This window comes from Narcine bancroftii, unplaced genomic scaffold (genome assembly GCF_036971445.1).
Source record: "Narcine bancroftii isolate sNarBan1 unplaced genomic scaffold, sNarBan1.hap1 Scaffold_151, whole genome shotgun sequence".
Classification (NCBI taxonomy): Eukaryota; Metazoa; Chordata; class Chondrichthyes; order Torpediniformes; family Narcinidae; genus Narcine; species Narcine bancroftii.
In genome coordinates, this window is record NW_027211886.1 from 3,426,946 (window position 1) to 3,446,404 (window position 19,459).

Consider the following 19,459-nt stretch of genomic DNA (forward strand, 5'->3'; position numbering starts at 1 on the left):
TCCCCGCGTCTGATTCCCTGCCTCTGATTCCCCGCCTCTGATTCCCTGCCTCTGATTCCCCATATCTGATTCCCCGCCTCTGATTCCCCAACTCTGATTCCCCGCTTCTGATTCCCCAGCTCTGAATCCCCGCCTCTGATTCCCCGCGTCTGATTCCCTGCCTCTTATTCCCCGCCTCTGATTCCCCATCTGTGATTCACAACCTCTGATGCCCCACCTCTGATTCCCCATATCTGATTCCCCGCCTCTGTTTCCCCGCCTCTGATTCCCCGCCTCTGATTCCCCATATCTGATTCCCCGCCTCTGATTGCCCACCTCTGATTCCCCGCGTCAGATACCCTGCCTCTGATTCCCCGCCTCTGATTCCCCATCTCTGATTCACCACCTCTGATTCCCGGCCTCTGATTCCCCATCTCTGATTCCGCACATCCGATTCCCTGCCTATGATTCCCCACCTCTGATACCCCGCCTCTGATTCCCCATATTTGATTCCCTGCCTCTGTTTCCCGGCCTCTGATTCCCTACCTCTGTTTCCCCATATCTGATTCCCCGCCTCTGATTCCCCAACTCTAATACCCCGCCTCTGATTCCCCAGCTCTGATTCCCCGCCTCTGATTCCCCGCATCTGATTCCCTGCCTCTGATTCCCCGCCTCTGATTCCAGGCCTCTGATTCCCATCATCTGATTCCGGCCTCTGATTCCCGGCCTCTGATTCCCTGCTTCTGATTCTGATTCCCTGCCTCTGATTCCCCATCTCTGATTCCGCACATCTGATTCCCTGCCTCTGATTCCCCACCTCTGATTCCCCATATCTGATTCCCCGCCTCTGTTTCCCCGCCTCTGATTCCCCGCCTCTGTTTCCCAATATCTAAGTCCCCACCTCTGATTCCCCAAATCTGATTCCCCACCTCTGATTCCCCAGCTCTGATTCCCCGCCTCTGATTCCCCGCATCTGATTCCCTGCATCTGATTCCAAGCCTCTGATTCCCTGCCTCTGATTCCCAACCTCTGATTCCCCACCTCTGATTCCCCATATCTGATTCCCCGCCTCTGTTTCCCCGCCTCGGATTCCCCGCCTCAGTTTCCCCATATCTGATTCCCGGCCTCTGATTCCCCGCCTCAGATTCCCCGCCTCTGATTCCCTGCCTCTGATTCCCCATCTCCGATTCCCTGCCTCTGATTCCCAACCTCTGATTCCCCACCTCTGATTCCCCATATCTGATTCCCCGCCTCTGTTTCCCCGCCTCTGATTCCCCGCCTCTGATTCCCCATATCTGATTCCCTGCCTCTGATTCCCCAACTCTGATTCCCCGCCTCTGATTCCCCAGCTCTGAATCCCCGCCTCTGATTCCCCGTGTCTGATTCCCTGCCTCTGATTCCCCGCCTTGATTCCCCATCTCTGATTCACAACCTCTGATTCCCCACCTCTGATTCCCTATATTTGATTCCCCGCCTCTGTTTCCCCGCCTCTGATTCCCCGCCTCTGATTCCCCATATCTGAGTCCCCGCCTCTGATTGCCCACCTCTGATTCCCCGCCTCTGATTCGCCAGCTCTGATTCCCCGCCTCTGATTCCCCGCATCTGATTCCCTGCCTCTGATTCCCCGCCTCTGATTCCCCATCTCTGATTCACCGCCTTTGATTCGCCACCTCTGATTCCCCATATCTGATTCCCCACCTCTGTTTCCCGGTCTCTGATTCCCCGCCTCTGATTCTCCATATCTCATTCCCCGCCTCTGAATCCCCATCTCTGATTCCCGGACTCTGATTCCCCACCTCTGATTCCCGGCCACTTATTCCCAGCATCTGATTCCCGGCCTCCGATTCCCGGCCTCTGATTCCCCGCTTCTGATTCTGATTCCCTGCCTCTGATTCCCCATCTCTGATTCAGCACATCTGAATCCCTGCCTCTGATTCCCCACCTCTGATTCCTCATATCTGATTCCCCGCCTCTGTTTCCCTGCCTCTGATTCCCCGCCTCTGTTTCCCTATATCTAATTCCCCACCTCTGATGTCCCAACTCTGATTCCCCGCCTCTGATTCCCCAGCTCTGATTCCCCGCCTCTGATTCCCCAGCTCTGATTCCCCGCCTCTGATTCCCCGCATCCGATTCCCCATATCGGATTCCCCGCCTCTGTTTCCCCGCCTCTTATTCCCCGCCTCTGTTTCCCCATATCTGATTCCCGCCTCTGATTCCCAACTATGATTCCCCGCCTCTGATTCCCCAGCTCTGATTCCCTGCGTCTGATTCCCTGCGTTCTATTCCCTGCCTCTGATTCCCCGCCTGTGATTCCCCATCACTGATTCACCACCTCTGATTCCCCACCTCTGATTCCCCATATCTAATTCCCAGCCTCTGTTTGCCCGCCTCTGATTCCCCGCCTCTGTTTCCCCATATCTGATTCCCCGTCTCTGAATCCCCAACTCTGATTCCCTGCCTCTGATTCCCCAGCTCTGATTCCCCGCCTTTGATACCCCCCGTCTGATTCCCAGCCTCTGAATCCCCGTGTCTGATTTCCTGCCTCTGATTCCCCGCCTCTGATTCCCCATCTCTGATTCCGCACATCCGATTCCCTGCCTCTGATTCCCCAACTCTGATTCCCCACCACTGATTCCCCAGCTCTGATTACCCACCTCAGATTCCCCGCGTCTGATTCCCTGCCTCTGATTCCCCGCCTCTGATTCCCCATCTCTGATTCCCCACCACTGATTCCCCGTGTCTGATTCCCTGCCTCTGATTCCCCGCCTCTGAATCCCAGCCTCTGATTCCCCATATCTGATTCCCCACCTCTGTTTCCCCATATCTGATTCCCCGCCTCTGATTCCCCAACTCTAATACCCCGCCTCTGATTCCCCAGCTCTGATTCCCCGCCTCTGATTCCCCGCATCTGATTCCCTGCCTCTGATTCCCCGCCTCTGATTCCAGGCCTCTGATTCCCAGCATCTGATTCCGGCCTCTGATTCCCGGCCTCTGATTCCCTGCTTCTGATTCTGATTCCCTGCCTCTGATTCCCCATCTCTGATTCCGCACATCTGATTCCTTGCCTCTGATTCCCCACCTCTGATTCCCCATATCTGATTCCCGCCTCTGATTCCCAACTATGATTCCCCGCCTGTGATTCCCCATCACTGATTCACCACCTCTGATTCCCCACCTCTGATTCCCCATATCTAATTCCCAGCCTCTGTTTGCCCGCCTCTGATTCCCCGCCTCTGTTTCCCCATATCTGAATCCCCGTCTCTGAATCCCCAACTCTGATTCCCTGCCTCTGATTCCCCAGCTCTGATTCCCCGCCTTTGATACCCCCCGTCTGATTCCCAGCCTCTGAATCCCCGTGTCTGATTTCCTGCCTCTGATTCCCCGCCTCTGATTCCCCATCTATGATTCCTCTGATTCCCCACATCTGATTCCCCATCTCTGATTCCGCACATCCGATTCCCTGCCTCTGATTCCCCAACTCTGATTCCCCACCACTGATTCCCCAGCTCTGATTCCCCACCTCAGATTCCCCGCGTCTGATTCCCTGCCTCTGATTCCCCGCCTCTGATTCCCCATCTCTGATTCCCCACCTCTGATTCCCCGTGTCTGATTCCCTGCCTCTGATTCCCCGCCTCTGAATCCCAGCCTCTGATTCCCCATATCTGATTCCCCACCTCTGTTTCCCCATATCTGATTCCCCGCCTCTGATTCCCCAACTCTAATACCCCGCCTCTGATTCCCCAGCTCTGATTCCCCGCCTCTGATTCCCCGCATCTGATTCCCTGCCTCTGATTCCCCGCCTCTGATTCCAGGCCTCTGATTCCCAGCATCTGATTCCGGCCTCTGATTCCCGGCCGCTGATTCCCTGCTTCTGATTCTGATTCCCTGCCTCTGATTCCCCATCTCTGATTCCGCACATCTGATTCCTTGCCTCTGATTCCCCACCTCTGATTCCCCATATCTGATACCCCGCCTGGGTATCCCCGCCTCTGATTCCCCGCCTCTGTTTCCCAATATCTAAGTCCCCGCCTCTGATTCCCCAAATCTGATTCCCCACCTCTGATTCCCCAGCTCTGATTCCCCGCCTCTGATTCCCCGCATCTGATTCCCTGCATCTGATTCCAAGCCTCTGATTCCCTGCCTCTGATTCCCAACCTCTGATTCCCCACCTCTGATTCCCCATATCTGATACCCCGCCTCTGTTTCCCCGCCTCGGATTCCCAGCCTCTGTTTCCCCATATCTGATTCCCGGCCTCTGATTCCCCGCATCTGATTCCGCGCCTCAGATTCCCTGCCTCTGATTCCCCATCTCCGATTCCGCACATCTGATTCCCTTCCTCTGATTCCCCGCCTCTGATTCCCCGCCTCTGATTCCCTGCCTCTGATTCCCAACCTTGGATTCCCCACCTCTGATTCCCCATTTCTGATTCCCCGCCTCTGTTTCCCCGCCTCTGATTCCCCGCCTCTGATTCCCAACTCTGATTCCCCGCCTCTGATTCCCCAGCTCTGATTCCCCGTGTTTGATTCCCTGCCTCTGATTCCCTGCCCTGATTCCCCATCTCTGTTTCACCGCCTTTGATTCGCCACCTCTGATTCCCCATATCTGATTCCCCGACTTTTATTCCCTGCCTCTGATTCCCAACCTCTGATTCCACACCTCTGATTCCCCATATCTGATTCCCCGCCTCTATTTCCCCATATCTGATTCCCCGCCTCTGATTCCCCAACTCTGATTCCCCGCCTCTGATTCCCCAGCTCTGATTCCCCGACTCTGATTCCCGGAGTCCGATTCCCTGCCTCTGATTCCCCGCCTCTGATTCCCCATCTCTGATTCCCCGCCTCCGATTCCCCGTGTCTGATTCCCTGCCTCTGATTCCCCGCCTCTGATTCCCCGCCTCTGATTCCCTGCCACTGATTCCCCGCCTCTGATTCCCCGCATCTGATTCCCCATATCTGATTCCCTGCCTCTGATTCCCCAACTCTGATTCACCGCATCTGATTCCCCAGCTCTGAATCCCCGCCTCTGATTCCCCGCGTCTGATTCCCTGCCTCTGATTCCCCGCCTTGATTCCCCATCTCTGATTCACCGCCTTTGATTCGCCACCTCTGATTCCCCATATCTGATTCCCCACCTCTGTTTCCCGGCCTCTGATTCCCCGCCTCTGATTCTCCATATCTCATTCCCCGCCTCTGAATCCCCATCTCTGATTCCCGGACTCTGATTCCCCACCTCTGATTCCCGGCCTCTTATTCCCAGCATCTGATTCCCGGCCTCTGATTCCCGGCCTCTGATTCCCGGCTTCTGATTCTGATTCCCTGCCTCTGATTCCCAATCTCTGATTCAGCACATCTGAATCCCTGCCTCTGATTCCCCACCTCTGATTCCTCATATCTGATTCCCCGCCTCTGTTTCCCCACCTCTGATTCCCCGCCTCTGTTTCCCTATATCTAATTCCCCACCTCTGATGCCCCAACTCTGATTCCCCGCCTCTGATTCCCCAGCTCTGATTCCCCGCCTCTGATTCCCCAGCTCTGATTCCCCGCCTCTGATTCCCCGCATCCGATTCCCCATATCTGATTCCCCGCCTCTGTTTCCCCGCCTCTGATTCCCCGACTCTGTTTCCCCATATCTGATTCCCCGCCTCTGATTCCCAACTATGATTCCCCGCCTCTGATTCCCCAGCTCTGATTCCCTGCGTCTGATTCCCTGCGTTCTATTCCCTGCCTCTGATTCCCCGCCTGTGATTCCCCATCACTGATTCACCACCTCTGATTCCCCACCTCTGATTCCCCATATCTAATTCCCCGCCTCTGTTTGCCCGCCTCTGATTCCCCGCCTCTGTTTCCCCATATCTGATTCCCCGTCTCTGAATCCCCAACTCTGATTCCCTGCCTCTGATTCCCCAGCTCTGATTCCCCGCCTTTGATTCCCCCCGTCTGATTCCCAGCCTCTGAATCCCCGTGTCTGATTTCCTGCCTCTGATTCCCCGCCTCTGATTCCCCATCTCTGATTCCTCTGATTCCCCACATCTGATTCCCCATCTCTGATTCCGCACATCCGATTCCCTGCCTCTGATTCCCCAACTCTGATTCCCCACCACTGATTCCCCAGCTCTGATTCCCCGCCTCAGATTCCCCGCGTCTGATTCCCTGCCTCTGATTCCCCGCCTCTGATTCCCCATCTCTGATTCCCCACCTCTGATTCCACGTGTCTGATTCCCTGCCTCTGATTCCCCGCCTCTGAATCCCAGCCTCTGATTCCCCATATCTGATTCCCCGCCTCTGATTCCCTGCCTCTGATTCCCCAGCTCTGATTCCCCGCCTTTGATTCCCCCCGTCTGATTCCCAGCCTCTGAATCCCCGTGTCTGATTTCCTGCCTCTGATTCCCCGCCTCTGATTCCCCATCTCTGATTCACCGCCTCTGATTCCCCATCTCTGATTCCCCACCTCTGATTCCCCATATCTGATTCCCTGCCTCTGTTTCCCCGCCTCTGATTCCCAACCTCTGTTTCCCCATATCTGATTCCCCGCCTCTGATTCCCCAACTCTAATACCCCGCCTCTAATTCCCCAGCTCTGATTCCCCGCCTCTGATTCCCCGCATCTGATTCCCTGCCTCTGATTCCCCGCCTCTGATTCCAGGCCTCCGATTCCCAGCATCTGATTCCGGCCTCTGATTCCCGGCCTCTGATTCCCTGCCTCTGATTCCCCATCTCTGATTCCGCACATCTGATTCCTTGCCTCTGATTCCCCACCTCTGATTCCCCATATCTGATTCCCCGCCTGGGTTTCCCCGCCTCTGATTCCCCGCCTCTGTTTCCCAATATCTAAGTCCCCGCCTCTGATTCCCCAAATCTGATTCCCCACCTCTGATTCCCCAGCTCTGATTCCCCGCCTCTGATTCCCCGCATCTGATTCCCTGCATCTGATTCCAAGCCTCTGATTCCCTGCCTCTGATTCCCAACCTCTGATTCCCCACCGCTGATTCCCCATATCTGATTCCCCGCCTCTGTTTCCCCGCCTCGGATTCCCCGCCTCTGTTTCCCCATATCTGATTCCCGGCCTCTGATTCCCCGCATCTGATTCCGCGCCTCAGATTCCCTGCCTCTGATTCCCCATCTCCGATTCCGCACATCTGATTCCCTTCCTCTGATTCCCCGCCTCTGATTCCCCGCCTCTGATTCCCTGCCTCTGATTCCCAACCTCGGATTCCCCACCTCTGATTCCCCATATCTGATTCCCCGCCTCTGTTTCCCCGCCTCTGATTCCCCGCCTCTGATTCCCAACTCTGATTCCCCGCCTCTGATTCCCCAGCTCTGATTCCCCGTGTTTGATTCCCTGCCTCTGATTCCCTGCCCTGATTCCCCATCTCTGTTTCACCGCCTTTGATTCGCCACCTCTGATTCCCCACATCTGATTCCCCGACTTTGATTCCCTGCCTCTGATTCCCAACCTCTGATTCCACACTTCTGATTCCCCATATCTGATTCCCCGCCTCTATTTCCCCATATCTGATTCCCCGCCTCTGATTCCCCAACTCTGATTCCCCGCCTCTGATTCCCCAGCTCTGATTCCCCGACTCTGATTCCCGGAGTCCGATTCCCTGCCTCTGATTCCCCGCCTCTGATTCCCCATCTCTGATTCCCCGCCTCCGATTCCCCGTGTCTGATTCCCTGCCTCTGATTCCCCGCCTCTGATTCCCCGCCTCTGATTCCTTGCCACTGATTCCCTGCCCCTGATTCCCCAATTCTGATTCCCCATATCTGATTCCCCGCCTCTGTTTCCCCGCCTCTGATTCCCCGCCTCTGATTCCCCATATCTGATTCCCTGCCTCTGATTCCCCAACTCTGATTCACTGCCTCTGATTCCCCAGCTCTGAATCCCCGCCTCTGATTCCCCGCGTCTGATTCCCTGCCTCTGATTCCCCGCCTTGATTCCCCATCTCTGATTCACAACCTCTGATTCCCCACCTCTGATTCCCTATATTTGATTCCCCGCCTCTGTTTCCCCGCCTCTGATTCGCAACCTCTAATTCCCCACCTCTGATTCCCCATATCTGATTCCCCGCCTCTGTTGCCCTGCCTCTGATTCCCGGCCTCTGTTTCCCCATATCTGATTCCCCTCCTCTGATTCCCCAACTCTGATTCCCTGCCTCTGATTCCCCAGCTCTGATTCCCCGCCTTTTATTCCCGGCCTCTGATTCCCTGCCACTGATTCCCCGCCCCTGATTCCCCACCTCTGATTCCCCATATCTGATTCCCCGCCTCTGTTTCCCCAGCTCTGATTCCCCACCTCTGATTCTCCAGCTCTGATTCCCTGCCACTGATTCCCCGCCCCTGATTCCCCACCTCTGATTTCCCATATCTGATTCCCCGCCTCTGTTTCCCCAGCTCTGATTCCCTGCCTCTGATTCCCTGCCCTGATTTCCCATCTCTGTTTCACCGCCTTTGATTCGCCACCTCAGATTCCCCAAATCTGATTCCCCGCCTCTGTTTCCCCGCCTCTGATTCCCTGCCTCTGATTCCCAACCTCTGATTCCACACCTCTGATTCCCCATATCTGATTCCCCGCCTCTATTTCCCCATATCTGATTCCCCGCCTCTGATTCCCCAACTCTGATTCCCCACCTCTGATTCCCCAGCTCTGATTCCCCGCCTCTGATTCCCGGCGTCCGATTCCCTGCCTCTGATTCCCCGCCTCTGATTCCCCATCTCTGATTCTCCATATCTGATTCCCCGCCTCTGAATCCCCATCTCTGATTCCCGGACTCTGATTCCCCTCCTCTGATTCCCGGCTTCTTATTCCCAGCATCTGATTCCCGGCCTCTGATTCCCGGCCTCTGATTCCCCGCTTCTGATTCTGATTCCCTGCCTCTGATTCCCCATCTCTGATTACGCACATCTGATTCCCCACCTCTGATTCCCCAGCTCTGATTCCCCGCCTCTGATTCCCCGCATCTGATACCCTGCATCTGATTCCAAGCCTCTGATTCCCTGCCTCTGATTCCCAACCTCTGATTCCCCACCTCTGATTCCCCATATCTGATTCCCCGCCTCTGTTTCCCCGCCTCGGATTCCCCGCCTCTGTTTCCCCATATCTGATTCCCGGCCTCTGATTCCCCGCCTCTGATTCCCCATATCTGATTCCCTGCCTCTGATTCCCCAACTCTGATTCCCCGCCTCTGATTCCCCAGCTCTGAATCCCCGCCTCTGATTCCCCGCGTCTGATTCCCTGCCTCTGATTCCCCGCCTTGATTCCCCATCTCTGATTCACCGCCTTTGATTCGCCACCTCTGATTCCCCATATCTGATTCCCCACCTCTGTTTCCCGGCCTCTGATTCCCCGCCTCTGATTCTCCATACCTCATTCCCCGCCTCTGAATCCCCATCTCTGATTCCCGGACTCTGATTCCCCACCTCTGATTCCTCGGCCTCTTATTCCCAGCATCTGATTCCCGGCCTCTGATTCCCGGCCTCTGATTCCCGGCTTCTGATTCTGATTCCCTGCCTCTGATTCCCAATCTCTGATTCAGCACATCTGAATCCCTGCCTCTGATTCCCCACCTCTGATTCCTCATATCTGATTCCCCGCCTCTGTTTCCCCGCCTCTGATTCCCCGCCTCTGTTTCCCTATATCTAATTCCCCACCTCTGATGCCCCAACTCTGATTCCCCGCCTCTGATTCCCCAGCTCTGATTCCCCGCCTCTGATTCCCCAGCTCTGATTCCCCGCCTCTGATTCCCCGCATCCGATTCCCCATATCTGATTCCCCGCCTCTGTTTCCCCGCCTCTGATTCCCCGACTCTGTTTCCCCATATCTGATTCCCCGCCTCTGATTCCCAACTATGATTCCCCGCCTCTGATTCCCCAGCTCTGATTCCCTGCGTCTGATTCCCTGCGTTCTATTCCCTGCCTCTGATTCCCCGCCTGTGATTCCCCATCACTGATTCACCACCTCTGATTCCCCACCTCTGATTCCCCATATCTAATTCCCCGCCTCTGTTTGCCCGCCTCTGATTCCCCGCCTCTGTTTCCCCATATCTGATTCCCCGTCTCTGAATCCCCAACTCTGATTCCCTGCCTCTGATTCCCCAGCTCTGATTCCCCGCCTTTGATTCCCCCCGTCTGATTCCCAGCCTCTGAATCCCCGTGTCTGATTTCCTGCCTCTGATTCCCCGCCTCTGATTCCCCATCTCTGATTCCTCTGATTCCCCACATCTGATTCCCCATCTCTGATTCCGCACATCCGATTCCCTGCCTCTGATTCCCCAACTCTGATTCCCCACCACTGATTCCCCAGCTCTGATTCCCCGCCTCAGATTCCCCGCGTCTGATTCCCTGCCTCTGATTCCCCGCCTCTGATTCCCCATCTCTGATTCCCCACCTCTGATTCCACGTGTCTGATTCCCTGCCTCTGATTCCCCGCCTCTGAATCCCAACCTCTGATTCCCCATATCTGATTCCCCGCCTCTGATTCCCTGCCTCTGATTCCCCAGCTCTGATTCCCCGCCTTTGATTCCCCCCGTCTGATTCCCAGCCTCTGAATCCCCGTGTCTGATTTCCTGCCTCTGATTCCCCGCCTCTGATTCCCCATCTCTGATTCACCGCCTCTGATTCCCCATCTCTGATTCCCCACCTCTGATTCCCCATATCTGATTCCCTGCCTCTGTTTCCCCGCCTCTGATTCCCAACCTCTGTTTCCCCATATCTGATTCCCCGCCTCTGATTCCCCAACTCTAATACCCCGCCTCTAATTCCCCAGCTCTGATTCCCCGCCTCTGATTCCCCGCATCTGATTCCCTGCCTCTGATTCCCCGCCTCTGATTCCAGGCCTCTGATTCCCAGCATCTGATTCCGGCCTCTGATTCCCGGCCTCTGATTCCCTGCCTCTGATTCCCCATCTCTGATTCCGCACATCTGATTCCTTGCCTCTGATTCCCCACGTCTGATTCCCCATATCTGATTCCCCGCCTGGGTTTCCCCGCCTCTGATTCCCCGCCTCTGTTTCCCAATATCTAAGTCCCCGCCTCTGATTCCCCAAATCTGATTCCCCACCTCTGATTCCCCAGCTCTGATTCCCCGCCTCTGATTCCCCGCATCTGATTCCCTGCATCTGATTCCAAGCCTCTGATTCCCTGCCTCTGATTCCCAACCTCTGATTCCCCACCTCTGATTCCCCATATCTGATTCCCCGCCTCTGTTTCCCCGCCTCGGATTCCCCGCCTCTGTTTCCCCATATCTGATTCCCGGCCTCTGATTCCCCGCATCTGATTCCGCGCCTCAGATTCCCTGCCTCTGATTCCCCATCTCCGATTCCGCACATCTGATTCCCTTCCTCTGATTCCCCGCCTCTGATTCCCCTCCTCTGATTCCCTGCCTCTGATTCCCAACCTCGGATTCCCCACCTCTGATTCCCCATATCTGATTCCCCGCCTCTGTTTCCCCGCCTCAGATTCCCCGCCTCTGATTCCCAACTCTGATTCCCCGCCTCTGATTCCCCAGCTCTGATTCCCCGACTTTGATTCCCTGCCTCTGATTCCCAACCTCTGATTCCACACTTCTGATTCCCCATATCTGATTCCCCGCCTCTATTTCCCCATATCTGATTCCCCGCCTCTGATTCCCCAACTCTGATTCCCCGCCTCTGATTCCCCAGCTCTGATTCCCCGACTCTGATTCCCGGAGTCCGATTCCCTGCCTCTGATTCCCCGCCTCTGATTCCCCATCTCTGATTCCCCGCCTCCGATTCCCCGTGTCTGATTCCCTGCCTCTGATTCCCCGCCTCTGATTCCCCGCCTCTGATTCCTTGCCACTGATTCCCTGCCCCTGATTCCCCAATTCTGATTCCCCATATCTGATTCCCCGCCTCTGTTTCCCCGCCTCTGATTCCCCGCCTCTGATTCCCCATATCTGATTCCCTGCCTCTGATTCCCCAACTCTGATTCACTGCCTCTGATTCCCCAGCTCTGAATCCCCGCCTCTGATTCCCCGCGTCTGATTCCCTGCCTCTGATTCCCCGCCTTGATTCCCCATCTCTGATTCACAACCTCTGATTCCCCACCTCTGATTCCCTATATTTGATTCCCCGCCTCTGTTTCCCCGCCTCTGATTCGCAACCTCTAATTCCCCACCTCTGATTCCCCATATCTGATTCCCCGCCTCTGTTGCCCTGCCTCTGATTCCCGGCCTCTGTTTCCCCATATCTGATTCCCCTCCTCTGATTCCCCAACTCTGATTCCCCGCCTCTGATTCCCCAGCTCTGATTCCCCGCCTTTTATTCCCGGCCTCTGATTCCCTGCCACTGATTCCCCGCCCCTGATTCCCCACCTCTGATTCCCCATATCTGATTCCCCGCCTCTGTTTCCCCAGCTCTGATTCCCCACCTCTGATTCCCCAGCTCTGATTCCCTGCCACTGATTCCCCGCCCCTGATTCCCCACCTCTGATTTCCCATATCTGATTCCCCGCCTCTGTTTCCCCAGCTCTGATTCCCTGCCTCTGATTCCCTGCCCTGATTCCCCATCTCTGTTTCACCGCCTTTGATTCGCCACCTCAGATTCCCCATATCTGATTCCCCGCCTCTGTTTCCCCGCCTCTGATTCCCTGCCTCTGATTCCCAACCTCTGATTCCACACCTCTGATTCCCCATATCTGATTCCCCGCCTCTATTTCCCCATATCTGATTCCCCGCCTCTGATTCCCCAACTCTGATTCCCCACCTCTGATTCCCCAGCTCTGATTCCCCGCCTCTGATTCCCGGCGTCCGATTCCCTGCCTCTGATTCCCCGCCTCTGATTCCCCATCTCTGATTCTCCATATCTGATTCCCCGCCTCTGAATCCCCATCTCTGATTCCCGGACTCTGATTCCCCTCCTCTGATTCCCGGCTTCTTATTCCCAGCATCTGATTCCCGGCCTCTGATTCCCGGCCTCTGATTCCCCGCTTCTGATTCTGATTCCCTGCCTCTGATACCCCATCTCTGATTACGCACATCTGATTCCCCACCTCTGATTCCCCAGCTCTGATTCCCCGCCTCTGATTCCCCGCATCTGATACCCTGCATCTGATTCCAAGCCTCTGATTCCCTGCCTCTGATTCCCAACCTCTGATTCCCCACCTCTGATTCCCCATATCTGATTCCCCGCCTCTGTTTCCCCGCCTCGGATTCCCCGCCTCTGTTTCCCCATATCTGATTCCCGGCCTCTGATTCCCCGCCTCTGATTCCCCATATCTGATTCCCTGCCTCTGATTCCCCAACTCTGATTCCCCGCCTCTGATTCCCCAGCTCTGAATCCCCGCCTCTGATTCCCCGCGTCTGATTCCCTGCCTCTGATTCCCCGCCTTGATTCCCCATCTCTGATTCACAACCTCTGATTCCCCACCTCTGATTCCCTATATTTGATTCCCCGCCTCTGTTTCCCCGCCTCTGATTCCCCGCCTCTGATTCCCCATATCTGATTCCCCGCCTCTGATTGCCCACCTCTGATTCCCAGCCTCTGATTCGCCAGCTCTGATTCCCCGCCTCTGATTCCCCGCATCTGATTCCCTGCCTCTGATTCCCCGCCTCTGATTCCCCATCTCTTATTCACCGCCTTTGATTCGCCACCTCTGATTCCCCATATCTGATTCCCCACCTCTGTTTCCCCGCCTCTGATTCCCCGCCTCTGATTCTCCATATCTCATTCCCCGCCTCTGAATCCCCATCTCTGATTCCCGGACTCTGATTCCCCTCCTCTGATTCCCGGCCTCTTATTCCCAGCATCTGATTCCCGGCCTCTGATTCCCCGCTTCTGATTCCCTGCCTCTGATTCCCCATCTCTGATTCCGCACATCTGATTCCCTGCCTCTGATTCCCCTCCTCTGATTCCCCATATCTGATTCCCCGCCTCTGTTTCCCCGCCTCTGATTCCCAGCCTCTGTTTCCCTATATCTAATTCCCCACCTCTGATGTCCCAACTCTGATTCCCCGCCTCTGATTCCCCAGCTCTGATTCCCCGCCTCTGATTCCCTGCATCCGATTCCCCATATCTGATTCCCCGCCTCTGTTTCCCCGCCTCTGATTCCCCGCCTCTGTTTCCCCATATCTGATTCCCGCCTCTGATTCCCAACTATGATTCCCCGCCTCTGATTCCCCAGCTCTGATTCCCTGCCTCTGATTCCCCGCGTTCTATTCCCTGCCTCTGATTCCCCGCCTGTGATTCCCCATCACTGATTCACCACCTCTGATTCCCTACCTCTGATTCCCCATATCTAATTCCCCGCCTCTGTTTGCCCGCCTCTGATTCCCCGCCTCTGTTTCCCCATATCTGATTCCCCGCCTCTGAATCCCCAACTCTGATTCCCTGCCTCAGATTCCCCAGCTCTGATTCCCCGCCTTTGATTCCCCCCATATGATTCCCAGCCTCTGAATCCCCGTGTCTGATTTCCTGCCTCTGATTCCCCGCCTCTGATTCCCCATCTCTGATTCACCGCCTCTGATTCCCCACCTCTGTTTCCCCATCTCTGATTCCGCACATCCAATTCCCTGCCTCTGATTCCCCAACTCTGATTCCCCACCTCTGATTCCCCAGCTCTGATTCCCCGCCTCAGATTCCCCGCGTCTGATTCCCTGCCTCTGATTCCCCGCCTCTGATTCCCTGCCTCTGATTCCCCATATCTGATTCCCCGCCTCTGATTCCCCAACTCTGATTCCCCGCTTCTGATTCCCCAGCTCTGAATCCCCGCCTCTGATTCCCCGCGTCTGATTCCCTGCCTCTGATTCCCCGCCTCTGATTCCCCATCTGTGATTCACAACCTCTGATGCCCCACCTCTGATTCCCCATATCTGATTCCCCGCCTCTGTTTCCCCGCCTCTGATTCCCCGCCTCTGATTCCCCATATCTGATTCCCCGCATCTGATTGCCCACCTCTGATTCCCCGCGTCTGATACCCTGCCTCTGATTCCCCGCCTCTGATTCCCCATCTCTGATTCACCACCTCTGATTCCCGGCCTCTGATTCCCCATCTCTGATTCCGCACATCCGATTCCCTGCCTATGATTCCCCACCTCTGATTCCCCGCCTCTGATTCCCCATATTTGATTCCCTGCCTCTGTTTCCCGGCCTCTGATTCCCTACCTCTGTTTCCCCATATCTGATTCCCCGCCTCTGATTCCCCAACTCTAATACCCCGCCTCTGATTCCCCAGCTCTGATTCCCCGCCTCTGATTCCCCGCATCTGATTCCCTGCCTCTGATTCCCCGCCTCTGATTCCAGGCCTCTGATTCCCATCATCTGATTCCGGCCTCTGATTCCCGGCCTCTGATTCCCTGCTTCTGATTCTGATTCCCTGCCTCTGATTCCCCATCTCTGATTCCGCACATCTGATTCCCTGCCTCTGATTCCCCACCTCTGATTCCCCATATCTGATTCCACGCCTCTGTTTCCCCGCCTCTGATTCCCCGCCTCTGTTTCCCAATATCTAAGTCCCCACCTCTGATTCCCCAAATCTGATTCCCCACCTCTGATTCCCCAGCTCTGATTCCCCGCCTCTGATTCCCCGCATCTGATTCCCTGCATCTGATTCCAAGCCTCTGATTCCCTGCCTCTGATTCCCAACCTCTGATTCCCCACCTCTGATTCCCCATATCTGATTCCCCGCCTCTGTTTCCCCGCCTCGGATTCCCCGCCTCAGTTTCCCCATATCTGATTCCCGGCCTCTGATTCCCCGCCTCAGATTCCCCGCCTCTGATTCCCTGCCTCTGATTCCCCATCTCCGATTCCCTGCCTCTGATTCCCAACCTCTGATTCCCCACCTCTGATTCCCCATATCTGATTCCCCGCCTCTGTTTCCCCGCCTCTGATTCCCCGCCTCTGATTCCCAACTCTGATTCCCCGCCTCTGATTCCCCAGCTCTGATTCCCCGTGTTTGATTCCCTGCCTCTGATTCCCTGCACTGATTCCCCATCTCTGTTTCACCGCCTTTGATTCGCCACCTCTGATTCCACATATCTGATTCCCCGCCTCTGTTTCCCCGACTCTGATTCCCTTCCTCTGATTCCCAACCTCTGATTCCACACCTCTGATTCCCCATATCTGATTCCCCGCCTCTATTTCCCCATATCTGAATCCCCGCCTCTGATTCCCCAACTCTGATTCCCCGCCTCTGATTCCCCAGCTCTGATTCCCCGACTCTGATTCCCGGCGTCCGATTCCCTGCCTCTGATTCCCCGCCTCTGATTCCCCATCTCTGATTCCCCATCTCTGATTCACCGCCTCTGATTCCCCGTGTCTGATTCCCTGCCTCTGATTCCCCGCCTCTGATTCCCCGCCTCTGATTCCCTGACACTGAATCCCTGCCCCTGATTCCCCACCTCTGATTCCCCATATCTGATTCCCCGCCTCTGTTTCCCCGCCTCTGATTCCCCGCCTCTGATTCCCCATATCTGATTCCCTGCCTCTGATTCCCCAACTCTGATTCCCCGCCTCTGATTCCCCAGCTCTGAATCCCCGCCTCTGATTCCCCGTGTCTGATTCCCTGCCTCTGATTCCCCGCCTCTGATTCCCCATCTCTGATTCCCTATATTTGATTCCCCGCCTCTGTTTCCCCGCCTCTGATTCCCCGCCTCTGATTCCCCATATCTGAGTCCCCGCCTCTGATTGCCCACCTCTGATTCCCCGCCTCTGATTCGCCAGCTCTGATTCCCCGCCTCTGATTCCCCGCATCTGATTCCCTGCCTCTGATTCCCCGCCTCTGATTCCCCATCTCTGATTCACCGCCTTTGATTCGCCACCTCTGATTCCCCATATCTGATTCCCCACCTCTGTTTCCCGGTCTCTGATTCCCCGCCTCTGATTCTCCATATCTCATTCCCCGCCTCTGAATCCCCATCTCTGATTCCCGGACTCTGATTCCCCACCTCTGATTCCCGGCCTCTTATTCCCAGCATCTGATTCCCGGCCTCCGATTCCCGGCCTCTGATTCCCCGCTTCTGATTCTGATTCCCTGCCTCTGATTCCCCATCTCTGATTCAGCACATCTGAATCCCTGCCTCTGATTCCCCACCTCTGATTCCCCATATCTGATTCCCCGCCTCTGTTTCCCCGCCTCGGATTCCCCGCCTCTGTTTCCCCATATCTGATTCCCGGCCTCTGATTCCCCGCCTCTGATTCCCCATAACTGATTCCCTGCCTCTGATTCCCCAACTCTGATTCCCCGCCTCTGATTCCCCAGCTCTGAATCCCCGCCTCTGATTCCCCGCGTCTGATTCCCTGCCTCTGATTCCCCGCCTTGATTCCCCATCTCTGATTCACAACCTCTGATTCCCCACCTCTGATTCCCTATATTTGATTCCCCGCCTCTGTTTCCCCGCCTCTGATTCCCCGCCTCTGATTCCCCATATCTGATTCCCCGCCTCTGATTGCCCACCTCTGATTCCCAGCCTCTGATTCGCCAGCTCTGATTCCCCGCCTCTGATTCCCCGCATCTGATTCCCTGCCTCTGATTCCCCGCCTCTGATTCCCCATCTCTGATTCACCGCCTTTGATTCGCCACCTCTGATTCCCCATATCTGATTCCCCACCTCTGTTTCCCCGCCTCTGATTCCCCGCCTCTGATTCTCCATATCTCATTCCCCGCCTCTGAATCCCCATCTCTGATTCCCGGACTCTGATTCCCCTCCTCTGATTCCCGGCCTCTTATTCCCAGCATCTGATTCCCGGCCTCTGATTCCCCGCTTCTGATTCCCTGCCTCTGATTCCCCATCTCTGATTCCGCACATCTGATTCCCTGCCTCTGATTCCCCTCCTCTGATTCCCCATATCTGATTCCCCGCCTCTGTTTCCCCGCCTCTGATTCCCAGCCTCTGTTTCCCTATATCTAATTCCCCACCTCTGATGTCCCAACTCTGATTCCCCGCCTCTGATTCCCCAGCTCTGATTCCCCGCCTCTGATTCCCTGCATCCGATTCCCCATATCTGATTCCCCGCCTCTGTTTCCCCGCCTCTGATTCCCCGCCTCTGTTTCCCCATATCTGATTCCCGCCTCTGATTCCCAACTATGATTCCCCGCCTCTGATTCCCCAGCTCTGATTCCCTGCCTCTGATTCCCCGCGTTCTATTCCCTGCCTCTGATTCCCCGCCTGTGATTCCCCATCACTGATTCACCACCTCTGATTCCCTACCTCTGATTCCCCATATCTAATTCCCCGCCTCTGTTTGCCCGCCTCTGATTCCCCGCCTCTGTTTCCCCATATCTGATTCCCCGCCTCTGAATCCCCAACTCTGATTCCCTGCCTCAGATTCCCCAGCTCTGATTCCCCGCCTTTGATTCCCCCCATATGATTCCCAGCCTCTGAATCCCCGTGTCTGATTTCCTGCCTCTGATTCCCCGCCTCTGATTCCCCATCTCTGATTCACCGCCTCTGATTCCCCACCTCTGTTTCCCCATCTCTGATTCCGCACATCCAATTCCCTGCCTCTGATTCCCCAACTCTGATTCCCCACCTCTGATTCCCCAGCTCTGATTCCCCGCCTCAGATTCCCCGCGTCTGATTCCCTGCCTCTGATTCCCCGCCTCTGATTCCCTGCCTCTGATTCCCCATATCTGATTCCCCGCCTCTGATTCCCCAACTCTGATTCCCCGCTTCTGATTCCCCAGCTCTGAATCCCCGCCTCTGATTCCCCGCGTCTGATTCCCTGCCTCTGATTCCCCGCCTCTGATTCCCCATCTGTGATTCACAACCTCTGATGCCCCACCTCTGATTCCCCATATCTGATTCCCCGCCTCTGTTTCCCCGCCTCTGATTCCCCGCCTCTGATTCCCCATATCTGATTCCCCGCCTCTGATTGCCCACCTCTGATTCCCCGCGTCTGATACCCTGCCTCTGATTCCCCGCCTCTGATTCCCCATCTCTGATTCACCACCTCTGATTCCCGGCCTCTGATTCCCCATCTCTGATTCCGCACATCCGATTCCCTGCCTATGATTCCCCACCTCTGATTCCCCGCCTCTGATTCCCCATATTTGATTCCCTGCCTCTGTTTCCCGGCCTCTGATTCCCTACCTCTGTTTCCCCATATCTGATTCCCCGCCTCTGATTCCCCAACTCTAATACCCCGCCTCTGATTCCCCAGCTCTGATTCCCCGCCTCTGATTCCCCGCATCTGATTCCCTGCCTCTGATTCCCCGCCTCTGATTCCAGGCCTCTGATTCCCATCATCTGATTCCGGCCTCTGATTCCCGGCCTCTGATTCCCTGCTTCTGATTCTGATTCCCTGCCTCTGATTCCCCATCTCTGATTCCGCACATCTGATTCCCTGCCTCTGATTCCCCACCTCTGATTCCCCATATCTGATTCCCCGCCTCTGTTTCCCCGCCTCTGATTCCCCGCCTCTGTTTCCCAATATCTAAGTCCCCACCTCTGATTCCCCAAATCTGATTCCCCACCTCTGATTCCCCAGCTCTGATTCCCCGCCTCTGATTCCCCGCATCTGATTCCCTGCA